General features: G+C 44.2%; 1 long non-coding RNA gene across 1 annotated transcript; it reads left to right on the top strand.

Annotated features, from left to right (window-relative positions):
- The first annotated feature begins 1,568 nt into the window (after window positions 1-1,568).
- LOC103279303 (phospholipase A2 inhibitor NAI) lies at window positions 1,569-7,958 on the top strand. The gene is made up of 4 exons (XR_506696.3): window positions 1,569-1,727; window positions 3,236-3,361; window positions 4,059-4,175; window positions 7,623-7,958. It is a non-coding gene; the product is annotated as a phospholipase A2 inhibitor NAI (long non-coding RNA).
- The last annotated feature ends 1,813 nt before the right edge of the window (window positions 7,959-9,771 follow it).

The following is a 9,771-nucleotide window of genomic DNA, read 5'->3' as shown; positions in this document are numbered from 1 at the left end:
TAGATTCGGTGGCTCATTAGACTTGAGTAAATATGGTATATGGGAAGGATATAGCTAGTTGTGATTCATCCACTGTGACATTTTGACAAGGCAGATCCCAAATCAGGACGGTTCATTTCTGTACTCTTGCAATTACTCTGGCAGATCTCATGCTCAGGTGAGGGGTCCTGTCATGGGCATTTACTGTCCTGGCCAGGAAAGAAGGTAGGGAATAGTCGGGACTTGAAGGAGGGAGAAGAATTTGGCTTTAACTGCTAGGGGAAGATCAATATTTGTTCTTCCAAATGGAGAATGGCCTCATACTTAAGCCCATCATAGCTAAGCTAGCTGTTTTTTGGGTCCATCTATACTAATCATGTATGTTGGTTTGGATCGCTCTGACAGAGATTGATTCTCTGTGCAGACTACTGCATTTCCAAGTCTAGGACTGGTTTGAGGCCATGAAGGTGATGATTACCCCTTCCAAGGAATTGCTTTGCCCCTCGCTGCCTTGCCATGCCCTTGGGGTGCTTTTTCACACACACCCCTGCCCCCATGTTCTGAATCTTATGAAGGCTGAGCTTCTACAAGGCGCTTCTCAATCTGCAGAACCGATTTTGTCTTCTGATGTGGTATACACTTGGGGTTTGCTGATATACAGAGCCAGTCCAACAATGAGGCGAATTAAGCGGTTGCTTCGGGCGCAAAACATACGGGGGGCGCAGTCAAGACTGCTTTTCCTGTTGATTTGTTGGAAAACATGATGTTTTGGTGCTTAATTTGTAAAATCTTAATGTAATTTGATGTTTAATAGGCTTTTCCTTAATCCCTCCTTATTATCCAACGTTTTCACTTATCCAATGCTTTTATTTTTCAGTGATTGGTTTGCCGGGGGGGGGGGGGGGCAAAATTCTGTTCGCCTACACTTGAAAAATACCCAGGGCCGGCTCTGCTGATATACATGAAGGACCTTAATTTGAACTTTGTAATGACTTTGTTTCATGTTACTGGCCTTAATTTTTGCTGAAGCTCATATTGGAGATGTGGGTTTTGTAGCAACTCCACTTTGAAGTCATTTTGAAGCTGCATTAAACAGGTCCTTGGTCCTCCAAGGATACATCTATACTGTGGTAATAATGCTGTCTGACACCACTTTACTGCCATGGCTCAATGCAATTGTGGGGGTTGTAGTTTGACAAGGCAAGAGCAAGCTAAAAACCATGTAGAACTACACCGTAGAATTAATGCAGTTGTTGAACTACATCTCACATGACTCCATAGCTTTGAGCCATGGCAGTTAGATGGCATCAAACTGCAGTAATTCTACAGTGTAGCTGCGCTTGTGAGTCATATTCTCTCTACCTTCAACATTAAATATCAGCAATGGACTCCCAGGTCTTGACAGTTGCAGTACGTCTGTTTATGGAGTGATCATAAAATGTGAGAATAAACCTTGTATGCCATCTCAAAAAAGACTTACAGGATTCTAGACTTACAGGATTCATTTATTTAGCCAGCTTGGGGTGGGAGGGAACTTTCAATGCTTCATTAAAATTGACATCAAAAGGCAGAAAAGGAAACTTAAGCAGGAGAATAGAAAGTGAATATTTTCAATTTGGCACTGAAGTGTCCTCCCCTCCTTTATAAGAGGTGCATGAGTGAAAGAAATATGACATTTTGCTGTTAAGGATAGTGATCATACATCTTTTGCCGGTAAGGATCCAGGCTACAGACCTTATTGACACAAGGTAAGTTCCAGAATCCTGCCTTTTCCTGTCCCGAGGAAGTCAAGAAAATACGTAACTTTCTTCATCTACCCATACCAGGTCTAAATTATTTCAATATTGTCCAAAGTTCAATTCTATTTTAATGTTCACATTTTTTGTATTTTTTTTTACTATATTGTGTTTTGGAACCCACTTTGAGTTCCAATTTTGGGAGGAAGGCAAGAAACAAATATAACAACAGCCACGATAAATGGAATTCCCGGCAGTTCTGAGATCACAAGTCTTTCTCATGATCTCACAATGGCTGAACATAATGCTAATACAGTAGAGTCTCACTTATCCAACACTCACTTATCCAACGTTCTGGATTATCCAACGCATTTTTGTAGTCAATGTTTTCAATACATCATGATATTTTGGTGCTAAATTCATAAATACAGTAATTACTACATAGCATTAATGTGTAATGAACTACTTTTTCTGTCAAATTTGTTGTATAACATGATGTTTTGGTGCTTAATTTGTAAAATCATAACATATTTTGATGTTTAATAGGCTTTTTCTTAATCTCTCCTGATTATCCAACATATTTGCTTATTCAACGTTCTGCTGGCCCGTTTATGTTGGATAAGTGAGACTCTACTGTAATACACAAAGTGTTGAAGTATGTGTGTCTGCATATGTGTGGTGCATCTATACTATGGAATTAATGCAGCTTGACATTATTTTAAGTGTCATGACTCAGTGCTATGGAATCAGGAACTGTGTAATTGTACAAGGTCGTTAACCAAAAATTGCTGGTGTGACTCACCAAATGACGACGTACATAATTCCATAGCATTGACAAGCCCGGCCCAACACGGCACGCTGGCCACGCCCCCGCGTTGGGCGCCACATTCCCAGGGGCGCTATTGAGCCCCTGGGAGGCGGGGCCACACCTGGTGGAGGTGGGGCCGTGTGACGCGGAGGCGGGGCCAGGTGTGGCCCCGCCTCCCGCGGGGCGCGCCATGGCGCAGCCAGGCCAGGGCGCACGCTGCAGGAGGCGGGACCGGCCACGCCTCCCATGCCGCGCCCCCGCTGCAGCGGGAGTCCTTTCAGGCTGTGGCCTGGAAGAACTCCTGCCGCAGCTTGGCTGCGCCAGGGCGCGCCCCGTGGGAGGCGGGGCCACGTCTGGCCCTGCCTCCCGCGCCACGCACCCTGGCCCCGCCTCCCATGCTGCACATGCCGCGGGAGGCGTGGCCGCCCGGCATGGGAGGCGGGGTTAGGTTGCGGGAGGCGGGGCCACTCCCGGCCACGCCTCCTGCGGCACAGGGGAGGCGGCGCAAAAAAATATTTGCGTACCCCTTTAAATTTCCTCGGGCTGGTCCTGAGCATTGAGTTATAGAAGTTGAAGTGGTGTCAAACTGCATTAATTCTACAATGTAGATAGAAGTTTTCAGAATACAACTTGAAACAGTTCCAAATCCAGATGCACAATTTGAAGAAATTAATCTGTACAAAGCATCTTACCCTGAGTTTTTTCCCTCGAGACACTCCTGACCAAAGAATTTGCTTCACTGGAGAGCTAATCTTCATATCACCTGCCACACCGTACCTTTTTACCATTATGCAGGCTATCTTGGAGCTCTTCCTCGTCTCTGTTTTTCTAACAGCAGGTAAGGAACAACAGGCAATATATCTCAGGAGAGGATTTTTCTATAGAGGGACAGAATTCAACCAAACTTGACTTGAGCTAAAGGAAGACTGGGCAACTTCAATGTATCCGTGTCCCTTTCAGAGGCCACACATATGGGCATTATGCAATGTTTAAAAAGTATTGGGTGGGCTTGCAACCTGTTTTAAGGAGGAATTCCCTCTTTTAGGACACATCTACACAGTAGAATTAATGTAGTTTGATACTGCTTTAATTATTGTGGCTCAATGCTATGAAATCCTGGGAGTTGTAACTTGAGGAGGCACAAGCACTCCTTGGCAGAGAAGGCTAAAGACCCTGTAAAACTATAACTCTCAGGATTCCATAGCTGGTATAGAATTGCAACAAGTAAAAGAGTATTCGAATAGTCCATCTCAAGCAAGAGATACCTTCCACAGTTCATCTCCATTTCTATTTTTAGGGCAGATTTTTAGGTTGAACCCAGATCTGAGTAAATATAAGAAAGTTAGTTTAATATGCCCTTGCAATACTTTTATGTTGTAAGGCTAGGGGATAAAACCTATTTTTATTTATCTATCGTGTCAGAAGTGAATTGGGAAGAAAACCGTATGTGAAGAAAGTGTCCTTTCTCTGGCATATAGCTTAGGGATTATGTGAGAGCCCATCTAATTTATAATTATTTCTCTTTCTCCCACCAGGTACGGCTTTAGAATGTGAATATTGCATTGGTGTTGGCATGACTTGTACTGGCAAGAAAGTGCCATGTGATGCTAGTGCTGATACCTGTGCCACCATGGTTACAGAAATCACAAAAGGTGGGTGAGAAGCTGGTTGTACTGCTATGCCTAGGCTTGTCAGATGTCCGAATATGGCCCTGAGCATCATGGCTTTAGGGTCCAGGAGAGGAATTTCAGGGCGGTTTCACCACCTATGTAATAAAGACTAAATAGAATTTGAAGTTGCCTGTAATAGTCAAATCTCAGGAATACACCGTTAAAATGCCCCTGAGTAATAGGCACCCAATGTTTTAAAACGATGGTTGCATGCTCACCTCTCAAGGACACAATCAGGCCCGGCCCAACACGGCACGCTGACCACGCCCCCGCATTGGGCGGCACCTTCCCAGGGGCGTTATTAAGCCCCTGGGAGGTGGGGCCACACCTGGCAGAGGCGGGGTCATGCGACGTGGGAGGCGGGGCGCGGCCTGGCACAGCCAGGCTGCATGTGGCGGCAGTCCTTCCAGGCCGTGACGAAGGCCGCTGGAGGCGTGGCCGCCTGGCATGGGAGGCGGGGTTAGGGCATGGGAGGCGGGGCCAGTCTCGGCCCCGCCTCCCACATCGTGCGGCCAAGCCTCCCGCGGCACGGGGGGGGGGGGGCGCAAAAAAACTTTTTGCATACCCCTTTCAATTTCCTCGGGCCGGTCCTGGACACAAACATGGACCTCACCCTTGTGACATCTTTGCGGAAGGGGGGGACATCTCTAAGTCTTAGAGCAGGGGTCCCCAAACTAAGGACCTTGCCACATGGCCACCACCAGTGGCACTCATCTTAAGGGGGAGACATGGAGCCATTGTCTCGCCAGCTGGCAGGACAATCATATGGAAGACGCACACACAATGTCCATGAGTTGGCATGGATCTGGCAACATGGGAATCCTCCTGTGTTGCCAGATCCATCGGGGGAAGCCACGTACACTACACACGCTCCTTACTTTCCTCCATGTGACTGGTCTACTAGCTGGTGAAGCAAGGCGAGATGAGACAAGACGAGACAAGAGCTCCATGCCTTGCCCTTAAGAGGAGTGCTGCCAGTGGCCATGTAATGAGGTCATAGGTCTGAAATGACTTGAAGCACACAACAACAATAATCCAAATTAACTTGACTATCTCATCAGTCAAACACAGGTCTATACTTCTCGTTGAAATACTGATAAGCTTATGTTGGTTAAAATTGTTCTTCATTTTAAATATTGTATTGTTCCTTCATATTTTTTTACACTACAAATAAGATATGTGCAGTGTGTGTAGAAATTTGTTCTTGCTTTTCTTCAAACTATAGACCATCCCCCATGTCACCCCCAACAGTCTGGGGGAACATGAACCGGACCCTGTCTTAGCGTGATAATGATTGTAACCCTGTGTGTTTCAACAAAAAAGGAGTTCTGCATGAACCCCTATGCTAGACAGCCTCTCCCCATAATTTACCATGCAGCCTCTGGAGCCTCTCCTGCCTCATGGCTATGCTATTCTTCACGGAGTGTGGGCAAGAACCACAGAAGCATCTAGTTATCTCCACATAGGAAAATACAAAATGATGACATCGGTGGTGAAATCTGCCAAGGTCCTTTGGATGTCTCAATGCCACTGTAATCATTTTGCATCTGGCTGTGATAGGGAGATAACTCTGTGAGAATAGGAAATTGCATTTGCTTCCTACCTTGTGGGCTACATGTTTTCACCACATAAAAATGCCTCTAATAGTCTCCACTTACACAAGTTTCACTATGGTGAATTTGATTATTTGCAGATTATTTGCTACTGCTGCTGCCCTACACTATTGGATATCAGCAGAAGTGGTAGCAAATAATCCACCAATAGTCAAAGTCACAAGACTGAAAGCCTTGTGAGGCTGAGGGATATCTTAAATCCATGATGTATTGTCCTCAATACATCTCTATGAAAAAATGGCATAAAGCAGCAGCAGAGGCCAGGAGGTGGAGGTGGAGGGGGCAAGGAAAGGCACAGAGACATCATTTACCCAAACACAAGAAATCACTCATAGGGAGAAATAAATAGGTACTTGGTTCCTGGGACATGTTTGTTTCCCTGTCTATATATGTCTGTACAGTCACTTGCTCCCTTCTTCTCTCTGGGGATTAGAAAGGCAGCAAGCCACCAGGCAGCTGGAAAAATCAAGGGCCTACATTCCTTCCTTTTTTTGCCCAGATGAAACAGATACAGGCAGCAACAGGAAGAGAAAGGGAGAGAGAGTGAACAGATGAATACATAAAAAGTCAGGGTGGAAAGGGATCCCCCAGGAATCATGGTGCAGCAGCAGTGCCCCATGCCTCCTCCACTAAGATATTTGCATTTTAAGGTCAGTTCATTACTCTACAAGCTAAACTTTACAAGCTAGCTGGCATTTCCCCACTGGTGCGCGATGGGAAGTTGCTGCTAACTGTTATAGAAATAAGGTTGAACACTGTGAAAGCCATCTACTGCAAGGCTATCAACCTCCTCACAATAGACTCAAATCAAGGAAAAGCTTCATGAGAACCACCACTCCTCTTAACTTTCCCCCAGCAACAGCAAGAGTATCCCTCTGGGCAGCTAAACCAGCTAAACCCAATTGGATGGTCCCCCACAAGGGTCTGTCTCCAGGGGCAAACCAAGAATGGGCAACTTGAAAGTCCCCGAACAGACTCAGAAGTGGAGTGGGAAGATCAAAAGACAACCTGGCAAGACAGCACGACCTAGAAGAATCCTCCACTTTGTGTGCCTGTGGAGCAGAACAAACAACTCAGCATCTGTATGGTTGTCCACAATGTCCTGCCTCATGCACAGAGGAAGAATTGTTTGGGGCTACAGACAATGCAGTTGATGTTGCCCGTTTTTTGTTCAAAAAATATTTAGCCACTTGTGCTCTTTCTATTTTTATCAGTATTATACTAATTTATGCAATGCTTTTGATACAAAATTAAAAAATGGAATAAATTAGGGGCCGATAATTGGATGATGGGCATAATGATTATATTTTATATGGTGCCATGTAGTTTTCTTTTGACAACTACCATCTATCAGTGGAAAGCTGAGATAGAAATTAGATAGAAAGAGTGAATTGGTTAGCATTGCGGTTATTTGGAACAGCTGTTTACCTGCCCATTTCAAATCCTTCAATTCATTCTATTCTTATTTGACAGAGCCAGTCCCAAATAATCCTTTGCCATCCCATTTTTCAGCTACTTTAAAAAATGCCTGTTTATTTCTCCTTCTTCCAGTTTCCCCCTTTCTCCTAGGCTGACTTCAGTTGCTCCAATCAAAGGGCCAATGTAGTGTGTGTTCAGTTAACTTCGTAGAAGGGAAAGGGATAAGAGGGAGTGGAAATTTGTCTTTCTCAGTAGTTTCAGGCAAAAGCAAACTGCTGCAGCATCTCCTAGATTCTGCTTCATGAATATTTTGCTAACTTGATCACACCCGATATAGCTTTGCCACACAAATCCCGGTTTTCATCTGTGATATAATATGCTTATTTTTCTTGCCCAGGAAATGGATCATTTGGCAAATCAGTTGTAAAAAGCTGCATGCCAAAATCTGTCTGTACGACTGGACTGCCTGATGTTCAGATACCAGATATTGTTATCGTTACAAGCGTTGAATGTCATAACAATGCCCCACCAGCAGCAGTTTCCTTCTTTGTGTCTCTCTCTGGGCTCTTGCTGATAAAGATGCTCCTGTAGCAAACCATTCCCAGCTACTCAGCACTGAAGATGACTTCCATGTCTTTAACTTGCCACATATTTCCCAGAGAGCACTGTCCTCACCTTTGATTTCTTAAGTCAAAATGTATCAAATAAACACAAATGGAGAAAAAAAATCAAATTTAATTGGTTGGATTTTGGGAGATGGGAGAGAAAGAAGTTTGAGAACCCTTTCACACCACTATGATTCCACCTCAACCATCATGTCAAAATCCTATGGAACCCTGGAGTTGTAATTTAATGAAGCACTAGAGTTTTCTGGCTGAGAATTTGAAATATGCCACACTATACTACACATCCCAGAATTCCACAGGGTGTTGGTAGGGCAGTTGAAGTGGAATCAAAGCACAACAACTGTGTAGCGTGCAAATGACTTAACATTCCATTAGAGGTATTTACTAGAGATTGAGGTTCCTTCTCTTCCTGGCTGCCCAATAACACTTGGATGACACAGATGACTTCATCACACACAGTAAAAACAGTGTTTCTACACATTTAAGAAACGGCAATCCATGGTGCCCGTCACACGATGCAAGCTTCAACTGTCGGGTGAGGTATTTTGCCATTTCTAATGTGTTGGTTTTTCCAGTGAATTGACTTATTTTTAAATTCCTTACACAGAGAGAGGCAAAATGGCAAATTTCCCCATGCGATGTTAATCCCTGTTGCCTGCTTTTGTTGCCTGCTTGTAAATAAAACGATGACGCTGTGTGTGGGAGGAGCCGAAATGCCCTTTTCCCCAGATCGCCAATGCAGAAGCTTGGGGAAAAGATCAACCACCAATGCAAAGGTTCTGAGAATGATGAGGGTTCATTTAAAACCACTTTCTACAATCTGGGGTGAATAAAGATAAATAATTAAAATCCTGGAGGGACAATGGGAGGAAATTTCCGTGCCAACGACCCCAGGGAAAGTGCCACCTTAAGAAAGATGCTTCCTTTTCAGTGGAAGGGTCTTGAGTGCAAATTACCCCATGGAAAGTGCCACCTTAAGATAGATGCTTTAAATCTGCTTCAGTGGAAGGGTCTTGAAGGCAGTGCTGCCTTAAATGATGCCTGTTTTAAAAAGTGTGCTGGCCTGCCCATGTTAAGCGGATGGTTGAGTTAGAAGCTGGAGGAGGCGATCTTTGTGTGATGGGCGTAAATTCTTCGTCTTCTTTAAAGACAGAACACCATAAAACTTCACCCTTTCCCCTGCATTCCCTCATTTTCTCCAGCTCCTTGTGATGAAGTCCTTAGGCACATTGACATGAGTAATCATTGTCATGTTGGGGGGCAGGGAGAATGCGCCAATGCACAATCTAGACTTAAGGAGGAAGTGAACTGTGCAAGGAGGTACTGGAAACCTGCTTGTGAAATGCTCCTGCAAAGCCCAATAGCCCACTGGTAGCAGTTTCCTTCCTTTTTAACAACAACAGCAGCAGCAGCAGCAGCAGCAACAACAACAACAGACCTCTGGTGACATTGATGGTGATAATCAAGAAGATTCTAGTCCAAGCCCACCTTGGACTGCAAATTCTATGACTGATTGCTTTTAGTCAAACTGGGCATAAAGATTGAAAGACATTTGAAAACATTCAGAAAATCATCAAAAATGTGGTTTGTTGGATGTTTTGAATTCTTGATGCGAATTATTCTAAAACAAGGATCTTTGAGGTTTGGGATTCATTCTGTGCTAATTATCTATACAGAAAAATCAGCAGGGCATAACTGCTACTTACGTATTCAAACAGTGATAAATACAAAGACTCTTACAAACAGAAAGACTTTCTAGAAGTGTTTTCCATGTACTGAGTGTAGATACCATTAAATATATATGCAAAGACTATTAGGCTGGCACACAGCTGTCCAGAGGTTATAATAGCTTTTGTGAAAGCTACTAAATGTTCCATACGATATCGATTCATTTGTATCCATCTAACTTTTCAAAGATCC

The sequence above is a fragment of the Anolis carolinensis genome, unplaced genomic scaffold (assembly GCF_035594765.1).
Source record: "Anolis carolinensis isolate JA03-04 unplaced genomic scaffold, rAnoCar3.1.pri scaffold_10, whole genome shotgun sequence".
Lineage (NCBI taxonomy): Eukaryota > Metazoa > Chordata > Lepidosauria > Squamata > Dactyloidae > Anolis > Anolis carolinensis.
This window is presented reverse-complemented; position numbering and strand designations above follow the sequence as displayed.